Raw genomic sequence first — 23,737 nt, 5'->3', positions numbered from 1 at the left:
TTGCAATATTAAGTAACTCTGCACTGTTATGATTAAGCAGGTTCATAGTATTCAAGTTCTGTCGGTGTTTTCTGTCCATCACACGAATGAAGCCCTCTCCATCAAGGCAGTATCTAAATGACAGTTATTTTAAGCTTCCCAAAGAGACACACACAAGGCAGGGAAACAAACAACTCCCTTTCTCATGAAGCACCAGCCAAGGTCTGATCATGGAAATGGCACCTGCGTGGGTATCGACACTGCTTTTTCCCTGAGTTTGCCAGATTTCTTTTTTTTTTCTTTTCTTTTTTTTTTTTTTTTGTGAATGACTAATGGGGAGGCAGCTGTTGAAGTAAATAGAATTCTAAACCCCATTAATATTGGTGACTCATCAGCCAGATTCTTTCTCTACCTCTGAAAATGTCAAGGAAATTAAATAGGCACCGTGGCATCTCTGGGAGTCAAATCCCAAGTCAGAACCGTAACCACATCTAAATATTCTTGGCCTCATTTGGAAATCGGCTGTCACCCGGGACATGGCCTGATTTGTAGTCCCATCCATGGAGGCGAGAGAGATGATTAATGTCACGGAGTGAAGCACTCAGCTCCTCCGTTCGCAGGGCTGGAATCGTGAGGCTTGTTGTCAGATGGAGCGAACAGCAACTACCTGTGTCCTGAGCAGAAATAAAGAGGGCAGTAGGCAAAGCCTAAAACTACCTGGGCCCCTCATTTAATGAAATATGTGCCTTATGCCTTGTATGACACATAGGTAGAGATGGGTATTAAGAAACATCTAAATAATTGTGTTTTAATTTTTAGTCTTTCCCGGAAAGTATTAACAATTAGCTTCCAGTCACTTGAAACATACCCTATAATCTTATTTAAATCCAAATAGCTTTTTCAGCCTACAACATGGAGATCAGTCTCCTTGGGTGTATATGGTAAAAAAAAAAAAAAAAAATATATATATATATATATATATATATATATATATACCTTTGGAAAATAAAATTTCAAATCCTTATTACAAAACTGGATCATAAAAGTATCTAGAATGGTAATGTAGCTTATATGGTTTTAGGGTCTTTGCTAAAGTAACTCTTTGCTATTATTTATTTAATAAAGTTACTTTTTTATTAGGGTCCCAACTGGAAACACAGATGACATGAATCACCAGGGTGTGGGAGAAGGAGGGAGTGTGGGGTTCCTGTCCAGAAAGGAAAAAGATAGGTATATAAACATCTGTACCAGAACACAGGCTGTGAGAATCAGGCCACAGAACTAAGGAATAGCAATCCATAGATCCTGAGAAGAAGAACTATTTAGGTAGGAGGAAACCAAGAATAGAGTAGGGTCCTCAACAATTCCTTGAAGAAGATGTCATTATCATCATCACATCTTTAAGAAGTGGGCTCAAATTTACATAGGTTCTAAGTGGCAGTGCCCACGCTCGTACCCGCTGTATTATTCTGCCTCTAATAGTGTTAAAAGTTACCTGCATGAAGTGGAAACAAACACAAGCATATTAGTTTGTAATCAGGTTTTTGAGTTCCGTAGTCAAGAACTTTGTGTGTGACTCATGAGTCAGCTCCACTATTGGTGGAAAGGGAAACTCAATAATCCTGGTGCTTCACCAAAGGGGTTCACTCATATGTTTGTGGTCAGCTATTACAGGTCTAGGAGCCTCTCATCTGGACAACTCTACTCTGTTCCCTGTCCTTTCTCAGACAAAGGCAGAGGAGCAATGGGGAGAGCAGCGGATTTCGTCTTTGGTGGTCTTGGCTCACAACTGGCACCTCTTCATTTCTTCCCTGTTCTGTTGATCAAACAAGTTCAAAGTCATCTCATGTTGTCCATTATGCTGATGATCTCAACCCTAATCCTTACCCTAACCTGAACCCTAACCCTTCCTAGGCAGAATCACTTCTGCTGCCAAAATTCAATCTGGTTTTTTCCCTTCCTTACCCCTTCTATATCTCCACAGCCACCTGTTCCTTCTGTATCTCTCTCACTTGTCCTTGGGTGGAAGAATAGGAGATTTTGATTGGGTATGGACTTTTGAAGTCATCTGGTAATGGGTATGCACAGAGGGAAGAGTGAGAGTTGTGGGTCATTTTTTTCAAACCAGCTACCACAGAGAATAATTGAACAGTAAGACCCAATTTGTCATATGATTTACGATCACTATTTTTTATATGCTCTCTACTTACATAGTAAAAAATAAAAAAATTCTTATAATTTAACTCTAGTTTCTTGACCTTTTTTTAAATTTTGAAAGCAAGCAAAGCCTTCTTATTCTATAAAGTTACTATTTGATGTTTTCTGTGACTTCAAATTGAAAACAAATACTGCAGTTTTTAAAAAATTGTGAGTTTTGGGATGACCCAAGGGAAATTTTTAAGGTTCCATTAGGAGCTACAAGGGATTTATCTCACAGATACAATATAAACACAGTGAAAAATATACACTTTACTCTTTCCCTTCTTGAGAAGGCCATTATTATTTCCCTATTCATTGTTTTCAAAGTAATTGAAAATGGTCAGTTTCCTATTCCTCTACAGAAAACATATTGAGTGGAAGATTTCAAACTCAGCCATTTCTCCTGCTTGATAACACAATTTGTATTATTAGTCATTGATAGTAAATGAACTGGTTGTATTATTAAACCAGAAGATTACATAATATATGTTTTGTGACATATTATTTAAATCCCAACTTTTTTTTCAAAAAGAGCTCTTACTCGCGTATAATAAAGTGAATATACAGTAAGTCATTTAAGAAAATTATGAGCATGAAGAGGAGGTGAAAGTGAAAGTAGAAAAAATACTGATTCCGTTGGTAAATTATCGTTCAATTAGACTTTAGGCTTCATAATTAGAAATAAACAATTAAACTTTCAGGTCAGGAAAGTCTGATTTATTCTCTCAAGTAGTGATCTCATCCAAGGATGACTAACACAATAGTGTCACAAGTAATTTCCTGTTAATAACTTAAAATTGCTGAATTATTTCCTTTTAAAAATATAAATAGGAAATATTTACTTTCATCCACTTACTTTCTTGATTAGGAAAGAAAGGCAGGTGTATATAATGAGGTTGCTGTTTTTTATCTACAGAAGTTTGGCCACGTGTAAAATGTAGAAGTCATCTGCTATAGGTGTCCGAGCGGTGGAAAGAGTGAAAGATGCTACTCTAATTCCTTGTCCATGGCCAATTAATGTATGTTGCTCTTTTTTGTTTGTTTTTTGCATTAATTTGAAATTCTGGGAGAATATTACAAATCCTTAGATTGTCACAGCTATGCAGGGACTACCTATAAGGGATAAAATAATGGCCAGCAGCAGCAGATTGACAAATACTAATGATATCATTACCACCTTGAATAAAATTTATTTTTAGATTAGTTTTAAGAGTTCACAGCCAAATTACAGGAAGGTACAGAGAGTCCCGATATATCCTGTGCACCCACACATGCATAACCTCTCTCCCCTTATTCACCAGAGCGGCATATTTGTTAAAAATTAATGAAACTACATTGGCACAAATTATCACCCAGAGTCTAAAGTTCACTCTTGGTGTTGTACAGTTCATGAGTTTACGTTTATGATATGTATCTACCATTATATTATCATACAAAGTAGTTTCACTCCCCTCAAAATTCTCTGCGAGCCCCTGTCCACTTTTCCCTGGCCCCTAACCCCTGGTAACTCTGATTTTTTTTTTTTTTTTTTATCATCTCTATAGTGTTACCCTTTCCAGAATGTCTTACAGGTGGAATCATTAGGTGTGTAGCTTTTTCAGGTTGGCTTCTTTCACTTAGTAATATGCATTTAAAATTCCTTCATGTCTTTTCACAGCTTGGTAGTTTATTCCTTTTGAGCACTAAATAATATTTCATTATCTAGACATACCACAGTTTATGCATCATGTACTGATGGAATATCTTAGTGACTTCCAAGTTTTGGCAATTGGAAATGAAAATACTACAAACAACTGTATGCAGACTTTTGTGTGGACATAAGTTTTCAGCTCCTTTGGGAGACTACCATAGCGCATAATTATTGAATCATACATCAGCGTATGCTTAGTTTTTTAACAAATTGCCCAAGTTCTTTTTTACAGTTACCATTTTTCATTCCCACCAGCAGTGTATAGGATTTCCTGTTGTTCCCTATGTTTGCAAATATTTGGAGTTGCCACTGCTGTGGATTTTGGTCATTCTAACACATATGTAACAGTACCTCATTGTTGTTTGAATTTGTATTTTTCTGATGACCTATGATGGGAAAAATCTCTTTATAAATGTTTGCCATCTATATATCTTCTGTAGTAAGGGGTCTGTTAAGGTCTTTGGCCCAGTTTAAGATCTCAGTTTTCGTTTTTATGTTGTTGAGTTTTCAGGGTACTTTGTATAGTTTCAATAATAGTTCTTCATCATTTGTGTCGTGTGCAAATATTTTCTCCCTATCTATGGCTGGTCTTCTTATTCTCTTGACAATGTCTTGCAGAACAGAAATCTTAAATTTTAATGAAGTGCAGTTCATCAATTCTTTCTTTAATGGTTTGTGCCATTGGTGTTGTATCTGAAAACCCCAAGGTCATCTAAAGTCTCTTCTCTGTCATCTGTCAGCAGCAGCTGGTCAGGGCAAAGAGCCTCATGGCCTAAGTGGTCTCTCTGCCCAGTGCACCGAACCATTTGTTTAAATGCCACTGGCGATGTCCTGGGAGGGGACAGGACTGGACTAAAAGAGATAAGATGTTTGCCTCAATGCTCTAAGTCTTACCAGAATAGTTGTAAGAGCTGGTTGATAATTAAAAGTAACACCTATTATGTCACAATAGAAGTGAACCTTGTTACTGAGATGCCATTACTTTGTAAGGGACTAGAGCTCAAAAAGTCATGGTTTTCCTATTATGTTTCTTCTAATGATAATGATTGAATTTAAAGCATTTTTAAAGCCTGAAATGGAAAACTTCATTGAAAACAACAGAAAGCAAATGATATTCACGTACAAGAGAAGGAACTCAGTTACACATAGCTGTATTTCTTTCTCCAGTGTCACAGGTGGAATTTGATTATGTCTGTGATTCATTTTGAAAATGACACATCCTTAACATCATGGTGCAACACTAAGCTTTTGGCAATGATGGAGCAGGTTTTTGTTCTGGAAACACTGCCTTCTACTTACACAGGAAATTAATGACAAACTAGACTGCAATGTCCTTAGAACCAGGAAGAGTCAATGAAAATAACAAAAATGTAAAGATAATAATGATGCCAAAATGTAATAATTCTGAGGTTATATTGCTATCTGATCTGTTTTTGCACTGGCTTTAAAGATAGCTCTGGCTTCGGGAACATCTGAATTTAAATTCTTAATTACTATGTGAGATAAAAAAAATGTATTTTACTCTTTCTTTTTAAAATTGAATAACAATATTTATCTTAAAAAACAGTTGAGGATTAAGATACAATTGTATAGAGATTATAAAAGTAAATGTCTCACCATAATACTGTGCATGTAGTAAGCACTTAACAACATATCGTAAAAAAAACAATCAAGTGGAGTGAAGGACAGGGACATCTGAGCCTTTTTGACGATCACTGGCAGAATTTGAAAGATGTTAACTGACATGCAAGACATTCAGGGCAAGACAAGAGGACAGGTGCTGGCAAACTGTGGAGAAAGGGGGAACCCTTGTGCACTGTTGATGGGAATGTAAATTGGCACAGCAACTACAGAAAATAGTATGGAGAATCCTCAAAGAATTAAAAATAGAACTATCATATGATCCAGTATCCCCCCTCTGGAACTATATTAAAAGGAAACCAAAACCCTATGTAGAAGAGATATCTGTACCCTCATGTTCATGTACAGTAACCGAGACATAGAATGCACTGAGTCCTTTGACAGATGAATCGATAAAGAAGTCCTGATATATGTATCTCTCTCTCTATATATATATATATGTGTGTGTGTGTGTGTGTGTGTGTGTACATATATATACACACAATATTTTTTCTTTTTTGTATCTATATGAGTTGATGGTTGTTAACTAAAATTACTGTGGTAATAATTTCACAATATATGTAAGTCAAATCATTATGGTGTCTACCTTAAGCTTATATAGTGCTGTCTGCCAAGTATATCTCAAAAACTGGAGGAAAAAAATAAAGAGAAGTTACCCCCCCCCAAAAAGCGAACTATTCAGGAATATTGTGCATTTTAGACATTATATGATTCCTTAACACCAATATATGCTTTCCTTTTTGGTAACTTCTGGCGTGCTTTCTTGAGTTACCAATTAATAATAGAAAATAGAAATGATAAGGTCAAACTTGGCAATTAGTTCTCTCTCCATCTCTCTCTCTCTTTAAATCCCTCACTGAAGATGAATGGCCTCTAATCGACTAGGGCTGCTTGAACAAAACCCATCATCTCCAACCTTTCATCAGTCAAAAGCTAAATCTGAAAGGAGGTGATTAAGCAATTGGGCTTAGAATTTAAAATGTGAAAAGAAATGTATAAGACTTTGCATTTATTAATGTCTCAGCAGTCTATTTTTTTCTAAGGGTTGCTCTTCATATGAGAATGGAAGGCTGGTATTTCAACTTTCTACTTAGTATTAAGATTTTGTCCCCCCCGTCTTTCCACTGCTGGAACTTGCTCATCCTGGGTGCTGGAAGTGGTGTATTAGATCACTACCAGGCAGTTAACAAAGGAAACACAGGCACCTGATATCTGCTCTGTCAGTAGGAAATATCTGGCAACAACAGAGCTGGTAAAATTTTCAGGAAAGAGGAAGAACAAATATGGAAATCAGGGTCTTGCCACTTATGATTTCTGCGACCCCAGCTTTGTAAAGATTGTTATTTAAAGATGGGAAATTACATCAGAGGCCATGAGTGGCAGGACAGAAACCAGGATTGGTGATGTCCGTATCGGCATTTGAACATCGAGAAGACAAAAATCATGACTACAGAAGAAACACAAAACTTTAGCATAGACATTAAAATTGTCAAAGGTTTTGCTTACCTTGGTTCAGTCATCAGTTGAAATGGAGACTGCAGCCAAGAAATCAGGAGAAGGCTGAGACTCAAAAAGACAACAATGTAAGAATTAGGGAAAATCATTAAGAGCAAAACTATATCACTGAGACCGAGGCTAAGACCAGCCACACTCTCGTATTCCCAACTACTACATATGAAGGCAAATTTGGACAGTAAAGAAGGCTGATGGAAAAATCTAGTTCACTAAAATATGGTGTTGGAAGAAAGCTCAATGAATACGCGCACCATCAGAAAGACAAACAAGTGTGTTCTAAAGCAAATTCAGCCTGGAACACTGCTGGAGGCAGAAGTGACAACACTGAATCTGTCCTACTCTGGGCACATCATGAGCAGGCAGGGCTTATGGGAAAAGACAATCACGCTGGGAAACATAGGTGACAACAGGAAAAGAAGGAAGACCAAATATGAGATGGATTGCCATGAAAGAAGCTGTAGGCCTGAGTCCACAGGACCTGCGTCAGGCTGTTGAGGACAGAATATTGTGGGCATCACTCATTCATAGGGTCACCAGGGGTTAGAGCCAACTCAACGGCATGTTACACACACACACACACACACACACACACACAGATTCCTTCTGGAGAAGCATTTCTTATCACAAAATAAATGCAGTGTGCACTGAGCTTCTTTGCTGGTAAAATTGGGTCTTCTGGCTGGAAAGCCAGGGGAGGGAAGCACCTGTATCATAGATGGGGCAGGATGACTTCGGACCTCTCTCCATCTTGTGACAGACACCAAAAGTCAGTGCGTGAGCAACCTCATATCCTAAGTCATCAAGATTCAGCACCTTCTGAGCTGTCAGTGAAGGTCAGAAGGATGGGCCAGCGAGTGCCCTCTCTCCACAGTGCCTCCCTCCTTGATCAGCACAATGGCATCTCCCAGAGCGTGTTAGCATTTTAAACCTGGCTGTAGCCTACTACCCATTAGCACTCTTGGATTGTGTTGGCTGTTGAACTTTCTGAGCAATCCCACACTATACGACATCCGTACACTGTGGAATTTTTAGGACAAACAAGGTAAGCTATTTGCATTTCCTTATTTGTCTATACTGATAAGACCTAACCAAGTAGTAAGATAAATCAGCCATCAAACAGTGACCTGGAATTGATTATTGTTTTATTTTGAAAATACTCTTATTCATAGCACATGCAAATCCATGGAAATATTAATTACATATAACATAGATGAGCTATGTATGTTTAATAAACTCTTTCAAACCACCATATTCTATTCCCTGTTGCCTGTATATTTCTTCAAACAGAAAACAATTCTTTCCCAAAAGTGTTGAAGTGAATCAACAGATCCCATGCACGTGAATCTCCTTAGGCAAGATTTTATTCTCTTAATCTTTAAACACATAAGGAGAACCCTCTGTAGAACATTAGTATTAAGAAACATCAAGTTTATAAATCTAATGCAATATATTGTAACTATTCTATATACACTTGCTAGGATTTGGCGATCTAGTTTTAGCTGTTATATTTCAGAATACTGGCCATGTCAAGTAAAATTAAGCATTAGGTCCTGGAATTGTTCCTTTATGTTAATATAACCAGTGAACCATTCCAAAATTCCACAAATTATTTCCACATATAAAATCCATTTCCTTTATGTGAATATGATCAGTAAACCATTCTAAAATAAAACTAATTACATTGACAATATACTCTTGGGATTGAGGTAGGCTGAGATCGAGAGAAAAAATTTAACTATCTGCAAGATTCCAAGCATTGTGGTTATTTAAATTTTTTGTACATTTTTACTTGTTTTGTTTATAGTGATGTTTCTTACCATTAATTAGCTGGTTCTTCTCATGTCTGCTTAAATCCCACATTTCCAATGACCTCTGTAGATGAGATCTTCAGAATAATGAGCAATGGTGTGTTATACAATGCCGATGGCATTTGTGGTAGCTAGCAGAGGTTTTCTGAATTCAACTAAACATACAAAGAGATGTCTTCAGCTGAAATGCAGATGGGGTTTCTTCACTCTAAGCCACTTGTCTTTTAGTGACAAGCTGTCCCCCCTTGTGTTAGACATCCTTCCTCTCACTGAGAGATTTGTATTCTTTCTGTCCTTCTATCTGCCTCTACTTGACCAAAAGTAAGATCAAGCCAGATTTTGGCAGGTCAATTTGAAGAATCACCTCCTATGAAAATATGTTCTGTCAGATCTAGAAAGAATATCTATTTATCCCCACGATCTAAGCATCCTCTTTATTCTAAGGTAATAAACTAAATAGAGCTGACCAGCATGAGCTGAAGGAAATGGAATACCAGTGCACAATTAGGTAGGCTCTAGATAACCCAATGGGGCAAAGAATCAGATTTCTAACTCAGAGAGAAAATTTAGTCATAATCTGGTCTAATCTCCTCATACAGAGTTCCAGAGAGGAGGGTCATTTGTTGAAGGACTCAAGTCAAATCGGTGTGTCATCAAGATTGGAATACATATTCAAATTTCCTCAGCTATAAAACAGTAATAATAGTAACCAATCTCACTGAGGGGTCATGATGATCATACACTTTACTTGTAGTGTTCTCACCTGTGAGACATTTTTCAAATATTTCAACATAACTGTCAGGTTCTGTCAATAGGAGATTATACCTCAGTGCATAATATGTACATTCCTATCCCTTATTATCTTAGCTTCATTCTCTCATCAGTAAAAGATGGTGAATTTGGATAATCTCATGTGACTTGAGAGTATCACATGGCATAATATATGTGAAAAGCATTGCAAATTGTAAAGTAATATTTAAATACTGCTGGGTGTTATACCTGCAAATACTTGTCTCAATGGAACATCAAATGCCTTCAAGTAAGCATCACTTACCTGATTTTTTTTTCACTTGTCTGATTTTAAGTTTGGGATACAAGCAAAGAATTCAGTTAGTTATCAGAAATAAGGACCCTGAAAATACACTCCTATTGGATGGGGAATCAATGTTTTGACAGTGTAGTTAGAACAAAGCAATACCGATGTTGAGCCATTTCTCAGATAATACCTTTGCTGAGCAATTCTATTGAAGTGTTTTGATATATTTAAATTTCCATGGGCTACCATGACAAAAAAATCTGTCTGCTACAGATTACCAGGAAATTGTTCCCACACACTACCAGAGATCTTAATACTAAAGTGGGATGAGGAAGGCAGAAATAAGTTAATTGTCCAAAAAGTATTTATCTTAAAAAACCATTCCATGTATAAATAGAATTAGAATGCTTTTTAATCTATATATAATGAAATTCAAAATATACTATAGTTTATTTCTGTTTGTAAGCTACAACTCAGACAACATCTATTTCAGTGACTGGTTTGGAGAATGGGCATTGAGAGAGTTGGACAGTGCCTTTGCTGGTCTCTTGCTAACCCAAACCTTAGGGAAACTGATGGGAAAAAGCCTAACAGCAGCATTGTTTTGGGAGCTTGTCCAGGTCTGAGGCAACTGTCTTAGGGAAATTTGCTTTACTATGGAATTAATTGGCTCTGATGGATTTTTATTTTTATTTTATTTTATTTTTTATTTGTTTGTTTGTTTATTTTATTTTTAGAGAGAGGGGAAAGAAGAAAGGGAGAAAGAGAAACATCACTGTGTGGTTGCCCCTCACTTGTGCCCCCAGCTGGGGACCTGATGTGCAACCTAGTCACATGCCCTGTCTGGGAATCGAACCAGCGATATTTGGCTCATGGGCCAATACTCAACCCACTGAGCCACAGCAGCCAGGTTGATGGATATTTTTAATCCCTGTTTCCAAAGACAATATCAATGGTTCCAGTTATGCTTTCTGTATCAGGAGCCTGATTATTAATCATAACCACTGAGGCACAAGTGCTTTCTGGAATGAGGATGGATTTTAAAAAAACATAGAGCAAGGAGTATATAGTTTTCTTGATTCTTGCACTTCTTCTGCATATACTTTCCAACCCTTCCTCCAAAATATATTTACTGAAAATTACAAATGCCTTCTGGTGTGGAAACATCTAATGAATTCCTAATAGTTCAGGGTAAAAGCTAAATAAAAAATTAGCATTATGGAGTCTATCAATAATCTTAATCAAATTTTTCCTTCAACAGTAACTCCATAAAAAGATAACTACTGACCTAACCTATTGAAATATCAGCTGTCTTCCTCTGACTGGTGGATGCTAAGGAATCAAAGAAGAACTGATAAAAACCATGCTCTTAATCGGCCTTAGATTAGGCTGGTGCTCAAATCATTCATCCAAATGAACTTTATTGACAAACCTGTACTTTCTTAAGGAATCACAGCATGAAATGAAGACAACAGATGAGTCATAGTCCTGCAAGGTGCTAAACCAACTGGCTTAAGTCACGATTCATGAGACATCAGCTTTGGAAACTGCAAAGTCTTTCTTTTTATACATAAAGAGAAGGAAACTTCAATTCATAATTGTGATTCACAGGAACAACAAAAAAGTGTTTTTATATTAAGTTGATCCTTCATATTCTGAATTATATTAAATATATGATTAAATTTTATATCTTATTTGCTTTACATCTAAGGAAGGTAATTTTCTAGTAGCTCTAGCCCTGAGCTAGAACTTAGAAATCCAGAAAGACATATATTTGATTTTTAAATTAACTTTGTTTATTAAAAAGCCATAGATACAAACACAAAGTATAAAAAATATTTAGGCCAGGAGATGACAGTAATAATACAAAGAAGAAACCAGGGCAGTTGAAAAAGAGCGATCAGATAATGGTACCTCATTAGTACATCGAAACAGTCAGATTTTAAAATAATGGTCTAAAACAGAAACTAGGCCATTTGACTCACAGTGGGAAAAGGATTATAAAGACAAGCTCCTTCCACATTTTGGAGGCAAAAATCTTGACTCTATTTCCTTCTATAATAAACAAACAGAAAAGATGGCACAGTGTCACAACTAGAGAAAAATCTGATTTCTGAGGTTGCTAGGATTAAATTGTAATAGATCTTAATTAAATTAAACAAATGCCTTGTATGTATGGAGAGAGTATTTAACATTCTGTGACCGACTGTGCAACATTCAATTCCAATAGTACTACAATTTTTGGAGGAGAGACTTGCCTCTCTCTCCCTCATTCTGTATCTTTTGATGGGGGGTTAATTCCTTCTGTGTGCCTCTACTTATAGATCATTTGTCTTCCTTGTGTTTCAGTGGAATGGGCACATGATCTAATCTTGACTGACTGGGGACTTTCTTCCAGGAGTTTGAATGTTGAGTAGAAGAAATAGTTGGAGAGAATTCTTTATGACGGTAAGCAGGAAGAAATCACTATATAGATTTTGCTATGAGATAATTGTGTGTCCCGGTTCTCATGCTCTAAGTTTCCCTTACAATCTGGTGCTTCTACCACATAATGTAATTACTTTGCTTGTTCCTTATTAATGCCTGTCTTCTTCCCTAGCCTCTGAATTCCTTGAGGGTAGGGATTATTTCTGGCCTGTTTACCATTGTGTCCTAAGCACTAAATGCAGTACCTGGCACTTACAGATATTCAGTAAAGATTTATTATTGATGGTAGGTCAACTGCAACCTACTTCTAAACTAAACTTAATACCTTAAGCAACTTAGGCAGTAATGTTTTCCAAATGGCTAAGAAGTCACTTTGCCGACCTAAACTTTTCTATGTTGCTCATGAAAGTATTTTGAGAGGCCCTATCAATAGCCATGCTGAAACCTAGATATTTGGTACCCACAATAATGCCCTGCAACATTTATCCAGTGGAATCAGTTGGCAACAATGTTCTCAATGAGCCTGAAACAGCATAAGGGTTTCACATGATGGGGATGAGTTTGTCAAGAGTTCAAGAGACTAAGAGGCATCAGTAAAATATTTTACACACAATCCTGCCAGTTATTTCCATAGCATTGACATCATAATAACAAAAATGTTATCCTTAATGTGTAGTGCTGTTCAGTGTACAAAGACCTTTCACATATATCTTCATTTGGTCAATAGTCAAGTGAATATAAGTCTATCTGGAAACCTAGGTAACAGTCTGGGGGCTCTTCTGCTAGTAGAGTCTAAAGACGCAAATCACTGTGTATAATGAAAGGACGATGCTGTCGGATGTCTGTAATGGTGCTGCTGCAGTAACTGCCCATCTTTTACACTCTTCAAGGACATGGCAAACCAAACCTGGAGGGAAGGTCTATGCTTCATTCATCCAGAAATTTTCTCTCTGTTGTCTTATATTTTTCTGGCTGCTGTGTATGGTATCCTTTGCTGTAGAACATCTATATGAGATGCCTTTTTTAAAAGATCCATGTCTTACTTGCCAACCTCTGCAAACAGGAGTACCTCCAGGTGGTTCCCTTTCCCCCTCTAGTTACCTGAAATCCATGGTGGACTCGCCACTGTTGTGGCTTCAGTTTCCTAGTGGTGGGACCTCTGATTTCCCTGGTTAAGGCTTCTTTGAAGTCACTGATCCATCTCTGAAATGGTATCAAATAATATATCTTCTTAGGTGACATCGATTACCTTTTAGCCAAGTCAGTCATTAAAATGTCTCTCTTTATACTTGATGTTAGTATTGGTAATAATTAGTAAATGGGCATCATGAATGGGGAGCAAGTGGGTGCTAAAGCACAGATAACGTTTTTTTGCACTGTCTTAGTTGGGAGAAAAGTGCCCCCACTGGAGTAAGAGCTGTAATATGTGCATATTCTCACCTCTTCATGAGGAGGGAGTTTTCTGCTTTAGAGACTTGCTGATAATTTAATTTTAAAGCAGGTTCTTGCTTTTGCAATAGTTACAAACATTACAATATTGTCATTTGGAATAAATAAGTAAGAGAAAAGATTAATGGACTCCAACCCTTAAGTGTGACAGACCCAATGTGGCTCATTCTCAGGACGGTTTGACTGATGAGTAAATGTGTCCTAGGCCTGCGGCTTGACAGTTACAGATGTGTTTACAAGGAATTCCACAGAAACCTTCAAATTGTCCTGAATGAATAAGATTTACGAAAGCATTCACTTCTACATAAAAAAGTGCCCAAGACCTATCACAAAACAATATTCATCCTTGTTCCCTTATAAATACTTTTAAAAATAAAGAAGTGCTTTGAATCTCTTGGGAAGTGAAAGTGGGGATCAGAATTGAATCTCTTTACTAGTGTGTTGTTTCGAAGGTCACTACTTGACTTGTTTTGAGGAGGAAAGATGTAAACGGAATTAGAGAGATTTTCTTTGATCATAAACCTAAGACAGTTTAAAGAATAAAGCTTTAATTTAACCTGGATTTTTCTCCCAATGTAGAATGACTGTGATATGAACAGAAATCAAAGAAAGCTCCTGCTGAACAATTGTTTATTGGGAAAAATTGGTTGTTAAAATTTCAACAAAGCTATATTCTTTGCATTGTCCTTTTAGATGTGAAAATTGCATCGTTTTACAGACTGTCTCTTTGCAATGGTATCTGACCGTACTACCATTCCAGTACTCTGTTTCTTCTTCATGGTATTTATAACTCTTCTCTCTATAAAATATGTTAACAAAGTTGACATTACTTTGAGTGGCTTGGTGGCCTCCAGGTATTAAAAGGGATACAATGATTTTAAAACTTGATTTTGGTACGTTGCCATTTCTTTCCATGAGATGTTCTTTATATAGTATGTGGGACGTTGTTCACTCTTTTCTATCATATCAAATAAAATAATGACATAAGCAGTGGAAAGGAACACAGGATTTGCCCTCAGAAAAGAGAAGTTGAATCGTACCTCTGGGACTAATTGGGGAAGCTTTGAAGATCCACTTAAGTTCTCTCTGTGTTGTTTTCCTCATGGGAGAGTAGAAGCAGAGCCTAGGCCCTGCCTAACAGGACTCAACTGCCACAGTGAAAGGGGAAAATCTGAAAACCAGAAAGCAGGAAGAAGTGTTATGTGACTTTATTATTATAAACAAGCTACCTTCTGAAGGTTTGTTTTTCAGTTAGTTGTTTGGAACACAGAAGATATTATTTCATAGACAATTAAATTCAGAAAAGATTCTCAAATTTATTCAGGCGGTAGAGCACCAGGAAGGCATAGTACTTATGTAAAATACCATGAAAAACTGACATATTTAATTCTCTCATAGGAACTGTTAATATTCAACTAATGGAAAGCATGAATTAAGTATATGTATTTAATACCAAAGCATATCCAGGAGCACATGTGTGCACAAAAATGGTTTTTTTCACTTACGCCGTGAGTTCTTCACTCAATCATCATTGATACCACGTCACCATCTGGGCTTACCGAAGAAAGAAATCAATGCTTCGCAAAGATTCAAGCTATATTCATGGAAAAATTTTAAACAGAGAAAACATCCCAAGTATATGGTTCTACTCCACTTCCCTCCCCTGTCTCTCCACATCCCTATAATTGAGACAGGACTAATGTGAATCATCAGTTATGTGGGAGAAGATATTGAAAACCACCGTCATAATGGGTGATTCTGTACCCACGCCAGCTCACAAACAGCTATTTAATCCAGAATGTGGCTGTTTTAAAAGCAATAGCAGTACCGGTCATTTAGAAACCCAGTGTTTTTTGATTAGAAAGTGATGTGTTTTGAAATGATGATAAAGATAAATTCTTAACCATCTCTATGGGTACTTTTAGGATTAAAGACAAGCAGCTCATAAAGTCTCTCCTTACATACTAATGAAAAACACTGAGGAGAGCCACAAGAGAGCTTTTATTGATGCTCTTGTTACAGAGAAATATTCTTACTAGTCCAGTGAAGACTTGGTTAATATAAAAATTACACTGTTTCTCTTCTTCCCAATTCCCCATTACTTCATCATCTAATGCTTAAAACTGAAATTGGTTGGCCACTTAGTCAAATAATTCAATGTTCTAGGAATCAGACTCAAACATGTCCTTGATTTAAGAAAATTTGATAATCTAGTTTCTATCTTCTACTGACACATATCAATCAAATACTAAATCATGGAAATGAGAGGTCAAATTGTTTTATTGGGACTGTTTCAGTTTCCATGGTTTGTGCACGAATTTCTCATCAAGCTCCACCATCTTCTCCTCCTGACCACAATCCATCACAGCATAAAACATCTATCACTCATATAACGGTCACAAAACCCAGTGACAGGAGGCGGAATTCTGTTCCCAATACCAACCCATTGGACAAATAACTCTACTGCTGCGGATTCTAGCTTCCTTAGGTTTAAAATAAGAGGATGAGACTTCGAAACCTTATCACAGAGAGCCGGGACCGATGCCCTATCTTAATAACCATAAGGCCCTGGGTGTGGAAGAGCTTAGCTTTTTTTTTTATTTATTGCCCTCAAAGGTGGAATGGATGTCAAGATGTCCCACCTTTCCTAAATAATCTGCTATTCATGTATCATTCATGAAGTTATCTAATTATAATAGACATTAGGCATTGGTGAATTTAGTGTGAGGTGCCCAGTCATACTGTTTATGTGAAATTTATAATGGCAACAAAACAAACCTCTTATCAGATAGGAATAAAAAGAGCAATAAAAGTAGTAACCTAGTCATGGGCAAGTATAGTCATGGCACCTACGCAGGAAAAAAAGCGGCAGCATGGTTTTGAAAAGATGGCCTGATGACGGAGAGAGTTGCTGTCCCCCGCATCAACCTATTCAGGGGCTGTCAGCAGAGTGACCGGTTCTTCTGTGATTTTCTGCAAATGGAAACAAAAGGAAATTAAGAATAGCAGGTTTCAAAATATGACTAAGATATGGCATGAGAAGCTAAGTGGTCAAGACCGAATTACTGTTTGAAATTCTTCCTGCCTGCTCTGTAGCAGATATTTGGATCTCTCTTCCCATTCAAAGTTGTTGGGTTGGACTTGACTAATGGAATGTGGGTAGGAGTGGCAGTGCTGGTCCTAGGCCGAGTTCTGCATTCCGTGATTTGTACAAGAATATACCCATTCCCATGGAAAACAGAGTCCTGTAGAGCGGATGTAAACCCAATTGATACTTTTCAATCAAGCTCGGATGACCTGAAGTCACAGAGTTTTTCCAGGTGTCTCACAAATTCACGAGCAAGGAGAACAAATGTCTTAGATCTGCAAGCCTTGCATTTTGGGGTTGTTTGTTATCAGCGTTATTGTGGTCATAACAGAACAGAACACTAAGAACATTTTATTTAATGTGTTAGAAGGTGGAATTAACTATGAATAATTTAAGTAATAAGTGTACCAACTCTTATTTCTTCCTCTGTCTCTCTGAGCCCTTCCCTTCTCCTTTTCCCTCCCTTTCTTCCATAAATACTTATTGAAAATCTACTAAGTAACCAAAATGGTGCTGGGCTGAGAAAGAAGGCTGAAAGAACTTCTGCTCTTCTGAAACCTGACCAGGATAATAAGTGTGGGGAAGAGGTGCGGTGTGATACCTGAGGAAGTTAACCTAGTCTGAAGACTTTCCCAGGTCCCAGGAGAGGTCAAGGTGAATGGCAAGTTGAGAAACCCAGATGGATGGGAGTGCAGTGTGGGAAGAAGAACAGGTTTTAAGAACAAAACAACATAATGATCATCAACAACAAAAACAGAGTACAGTCAGAAGGCGAAGCGTAAGAGGGAAAAGGATGCCAGACACCATCAGGGAGGCAGGCAGATGTGTTGGCCTTGGGAGGCATTATGCAGAGTTTTCATAGAGAAATTGAGACTCATTGGAGAATTTGAAACCCAATGTACTTCAATCTATGAGTTTAAAAAGGGTCCTCAGACCTCAGAGTAGAGAACCAGTTGCAGGAAGGAAAGAGTGGAGTCAGAGGATTGCAGGCTCCTGCAGTGGTATGAGTGAAATGTTCTTGGCTGGCTTAGGGAAAAGGCAGCAGAAATGGTAAACAGACATCGACCTTGAGAAATATGTAAGCATTTAAGATGCTTGGATATGGAGGTTGAAGAGCAGAAAGTAGTTAAGGGTGCTTCTCGTTTGTTAAAGTGGCTGGAGTTGGCACCTTCTCCTGAGGAAGAAAACACTAGGCTAGCAGCAGATGTTGGTGAGATGCCATGAGTTGATATATGAATTTGTTGAGTCTGGTGAACACAGGAGACATTGAGGAAAGTGTTGAGGCCAGAAATATTCCCTATATCTATTTCTAGATTAAATAAGTCTAGAATTGAATGCCACCTGACCCCCTAGCCCCCAAGTGATCCCATGCTTAATAAAAAAGAAAATAAATAATCCCAATGAATAATAGGACTAAGTGTAATAAACAATCAAAATGTTCATAAATTGTTTTCATTATAATATCAGTTGGTTGATGTGGTGGGAAAAAGTTTTCTCAGGATGTTAGTAGAGTGAATTAGGAAAGGAGATAAGGGCTCTAGAAAACAAGGGCTCTAATTAATGAAAAAGGTCATGAAATTCCAAGGGGGATGGTTAAAATGACTCCTATGCAGAAGCCAGGAGAGAAATTGGAGCAGAAGGATCTACCCCTCAGGAAGATGTCGCTCAGGAAAAAAGAAAAAAGAAAAGAAATTGACACAATATTAATGAGTTAGAACATACTGAAAATTTTTTTTTTGCCTAGTAGGGAGTCCAAATGAATTAACCAAAATACTTAAAGTTTAGCTGACAACAACAAAAACATAATGACTAGCTCTGCAAGAGGGAAAAATGATGGTATTCTATATGACGTAACTGAAAATACAACTTAACTAGCTATAATTTTGTAATCGCTAAGACTCGTTCGACTCCAAAAGGGTCATATAACTATTTGGGAAGATGGAAGATGGTAGAAGGACTTGTATGGGAGATAAAGTCCCAATTATTTTTAAGGAGAGAATTAAATAGGTAGCCTGTAAGGCTGGGGAAAAAGCACACAAATAGCTTTGCAGTCATGTTACTTAAAACGCTGGATGTACAGAGCAGAGAAAATAGCTAAAAGACTTGATCGTGAACGCCAACCAAAACAGGCAGGGACAGGAGAGCTGAAGCAGTACTTGTTTTAGTCACAAACCAGGGAGTATTTGATTTTAGAAATTATGGGTATTTTTTTTTAACTACATTTTGAAAAGCAAAGACAAAAGTCATTGCTACGCTTCTGTTAGGCGCAATTTTCTTTTACTGGACTATTCTGGTTGCGCACCAATTCGCAACTTTAACATTCCAACAGCCTATGTTTCAGCTAGTAGAATCTTCAGTGCAGGAAGTAGCTTCTGTTTCGGAGGGGCAAGTATGATAACCAGTGCGCTGGGACCATCTTTCAAAGCAGTCAGAATACCTGCCAGAGAAAAACTGCCGTCAGTCAAAGCCTGGAGCTCACAGCTCTTCCCTGCCCAGCCCCAGTTTCTTCTTTTCTCCCCCAAGACCCTGGGAATTGAATACAGTTTGTTCCCTCGCTGCCACCACCCACTTCTCTGCGAGTGTCTCACCACCAGCTCACTGCTGCTGGGACACCCAGAAACCTTTTCCAGCTTCTTGTCTCCCTGCTGCCTCTGAATTAAGCACGCGAACCCCTTTTGGGGTTTGGAGCTTTTTATATCTCTCTTGTACCGGGAGTGACAGAAATAACAAATGTCAAGGAAATGACGGGGCTCTAAGCATCTCACAGAGTACGCTCTAGCCCAAGTTGTCTTGGTGTTCATTAAACAGCTACAGAAGGAGGCGTGTCCTCCTACGATTTCCTGAGTTCACATTCCGAGACAGTCTTATGGCTGCCTGCCCTATCATGGAATAAACAAACTCTTATCATTGAACACATAGTAATTTATTCATGGGGTTCCAAGCATACTGGTCCCCTGAATGTCACTAGAATATATCAGACACCCTTCCACTGTGGGGCCCTCTGTGGAGACCGCTCTTCTCATGGATGTCCACTTCACCTTTCCTGAGCACTCCCTGTACCCTGCCCTGCTTCACAAATCCTCATACCACTTTCTGTCATTTAAAATACTCTATTTCACTTGTTTATTGCCTGCCTTTCCCCTTTTACAAGAAAACTCATAACAGGAAATTTTGTGTTTTGTATCCAAGGTGCCTAGAATAGTTTCTAGCATATATATTCAGTAAATATTTTTGATTAAATGAAATAACATTAATTAATAATAGATCTTAAGCACAGGTTCAGTGAATAGTACAAATTTTTGAGTATATTCAACAAATGATACCATAAATATGAAATGCCTTAGATTAATTCAAGGTAGTAATCCTTTTAATCTCGGGTACAAATATTGGATGCCTCAAGAGGGAAAGTGTGCCCATTCTCAAACACAGTAGTGGGACTTCAATAAATATTTATTGATTGACACTGTCAAAGGTAGAGGACATATTTGAACAAAAAAATATAGTCTTAAGTTGTCCCAGCTATTCACATAATTCACGGCAAGCAACGAGTCTTGAACATGGAACTGAAGGCTGGGTGAGGAGTGAGGAAAAGGCTCTGTGCCTTTCACCAGGTTGCATGTTAGTCCGCTCAGCCATGTGCGTTATCTGCAGTATTTAACATGGAGTGACTGGGTCAGGAAGGAGGAGGGTGGATTTGGAAGGCTGGGCCGTGGTGACAAGGCCAATAGGGTGATCATCATAGTCCAGCTGGAAGATGACCTGAACTGAGACATTGATGGTGGGATAGAGAGGAGTGTACTGAGACCTCACTGTTCAGCAAGTCAAATCCTCATATAGTCTTAGTGAGGTTTAAAAAATAATACAGTAACTTTGAAAACTCTTCAGCAGTTCTTCACAATGTTAAACATAGAGTTACTCTGTGATCCAGAAATTTTACTCCTTGGCATCTATCCAATAAAATTGAAAGCATATGTCCATACAAAAACTAATACATGAACGTTAATCATAATAGTCCCAAAGCAGGAGTAGCCCAAATGTCCATCAACTGATGAATGGACAAACCAAAAGGGAACTATCCATACAATAGAATGGTATTTGGCTATAAAAAGGAATGAAGTACTAAAACACACTATGATGTGGATGAACCTTGAATACATTATGCCAAGTAAAGGAAGTCAGATACAAAAGACTGAATATTGTACAATTTCATTTACATAAAATATACAGAATAGGCAAATCCATAGAGTCAGAAAATAAGTTAATGGTTCCCAGGCACTTGGGGGAGGCAGTCTGGGGAGTAACCAATTATGGGTCTGAAGTTGCCTTTAGGGGTAATAAAAATGTTCTGGATAGAGCACAAGGATGGTTGTTCAAGTCTATAAAATATACTAACAAGTACTCAATAGTACACTTTAAAGGGGTAATTTTATAGTACATGAGTTATATCTCAATAAAACTGTGTTTTTAATATTGAGCAAGGAAAGTGGACAGATTTTGTTGACAATTTAAATGTGGAGGATGAAAGCAAGGGGAGAGTAAAAGGAACTTGAACCTTTCCGTTTGTATCACTTATGAGAGGATGACGATGATTTTTCCCCAAGTAATTTTAGGAATAGAAGAGAGATAGGCAGGGAGATACCATGGAAACAAATAGAGAGCTGGACGGAGGTTACCGTGGAAAGTAAATCTGTGAATGCAGGGAGTAGGGGAAGCGCCACTGTTTTGTGAAAATAACTTAATAAGTTAGTTCAAGAGGAGTAGAGGAGTATAAATGATGAAAAGAGTATGCTGCTCTTTTAAAAATATCATCAAATGAGTCCAATTTGATTACGAAGGCAAGTATAAATTGTCCAGCCAAGAAATCTAAAAACAGAGTAACAAAAAAAACAAACAAACAAAAAAAAAAGTCATTTAGAAGGAACAGCTTGGAAATAACACAACTTCAGCCTAGAGGATTATTTTGGCCCATGGAACTCAGTTTATATTTTTCCATATTTTCCTGGATAAATTGTATGACCCAAATTGAAAAAGGAGTTAATAAAAATCTGATCTTTTAAGACGTTATGGGTTAGAGGCCTGGAAGAAACATTCTCAGATATAAACATACAGGTCTTACGTATTTGGTGTTGATACTATCAACCCTAGAAGCTGATAAGAGCACAAATATTTTGAAGAAAATTGACTTTGAGCTACACGGTCTACTGGCTGCTTCTGACCCAGCTCACTCCTACTTTTGTGTAGTTCTGCTTTATTTTTTTATTTTTTAATTACAGTTGACATTCAATATTATATTAGTTTTCAGGTATACAGCATAGTGGTTAGACATTTATGTAAGTTACAAACTGATCCCCCAACAAGTCCAAGACCCAGCTGGCCCCATACAGTTATTACAATATTATTGACAGTAGTTCACCGCTATTTGCAGCTGTGCAGGCATGGAGCAAAGGTGTTTGAGCTCAGCCTCTTGGCAGTTCTGGACTCTGAAACCGATCCCTCCTTCCCAGATCTCATTCATATTCAGATGATGTCTGAGCGCTAGTACTACCTACCATTCCTTATAGCACAAGATGATTTGTATTAGAAGTTGGAAATGACCTTCCTATTTGGGGGCAAGAAATTGTGCCCCCTTCCAATGAGGTGAACTCTGTCGTGCACTATAAGCTCAATCCACATGGGAGAACCAGATGACGCCAAACCATCGCTCTATGCACTGGAGACCTGAGGTAAAGCAATGTTAACAGTTGTCAATGCTTAGGTATCCACTGTGTGTCACACAGAACATAAACTGAAGTTCAGGTACTCAGCCTGTGCAAGTCGGTGGCTGATAACAAGTACCACTGGGATTGGATGCAGAGAAGCCCATGCCAAAATCATGCTATTCTCACTGCATCATGCTCTTTCTCCTCCAGGAATCCCACTCAGTGGTAGAAAACATCTTGGTTTCGCCAACATATTTTTGTCAGAGCGTTATACCGCATTTTACCAGGAAATTCACAGTGCTCATACCATCCAGAAACTACTATCTGTCCCACAGCCCATTAACACTGCTGCCTCTAGGCACTGTAACACCTAGACCATCTAAAACAGAATTCCTCCCTGAGATGGAGTTGATCCATCTTTTGAGAAACAGTTTTCTCTTCTTTCCAAGTTGCCCTTCAACAACCCAGTCTCACCCTTGATGTTTGCTAAGCTGCTGGTAGAGCCAAGTTCGTGTTTCATTTAGGGTTTATTTTTATTCAGAAGCATTTGAACTCAATTTTGTGATTTCAAGAGGCATGAAACACAAAGCAGACAAATTGATGCAACACCTGATTAATGCTGAATAATTCAGAATTAATCAACGTGTATTTTAAGGAGAATGCCTAACCTAACACATTCAGAATATGAGCCATATGATTGCTCAGAAAAGAAAAAGAATTTTCAAGTTCAGACAGATTGGCAATCAGCGTTTTGGTTGTAGCAAAGCTTCAGTCTTCTCACTTCCTTTGTCCCCCACAGACATGTTTCCTCCGAAATCCTCTTATTTTAATTTTTCTCTGTGGTAGTACTTACTTCAAGATGTACTATCAAGCAGTTGCTTCTCGTTTCTCCCCATCAATGGAGAGGTGCATGAAGCACAGCCCTACAGAGTTCAGGGTGGGATCAAAGGCAGAGTGAGTGGCCATGTCTATAACAGGAGGTTGTGCAGAGGAAATGCAGTTCTAGAAATGGAAGTGGAAGACTGGCAAAGCAACAGGGTGATGCCAGCCTGTAAGTGTCAGGGTCCCTGAGACCTGTCTCTGAAAGGCTGTGCATGGAGAGAACTGCCATCAAGAAAGTAACAATAATAAAACTGTGTATACTGGGTGGGTTTACAGTGGTGAGTACAGAGTTTATTCTTGTATTATTATGTATTAATTATTGTA

The sequence above is a fragment of the Furipterus horrens genome, unplaced genomic scaffold (assembly GCF_987537825.1).
Source record: "Furipterus horrens unplaced genomic scaffold, mFurHor1.1.pri manual_scaffold_1, whole genome shotgun sequence".
NCBI classification, from domain to species: Eukaryota; Metazoa; Chordata; class Mammalia; order Chiroptera; family Furipteridae; genus Furipterus; species Furipterus horrens.
This window is presented reverse-complemented; position numbering follows the sequence as displayed.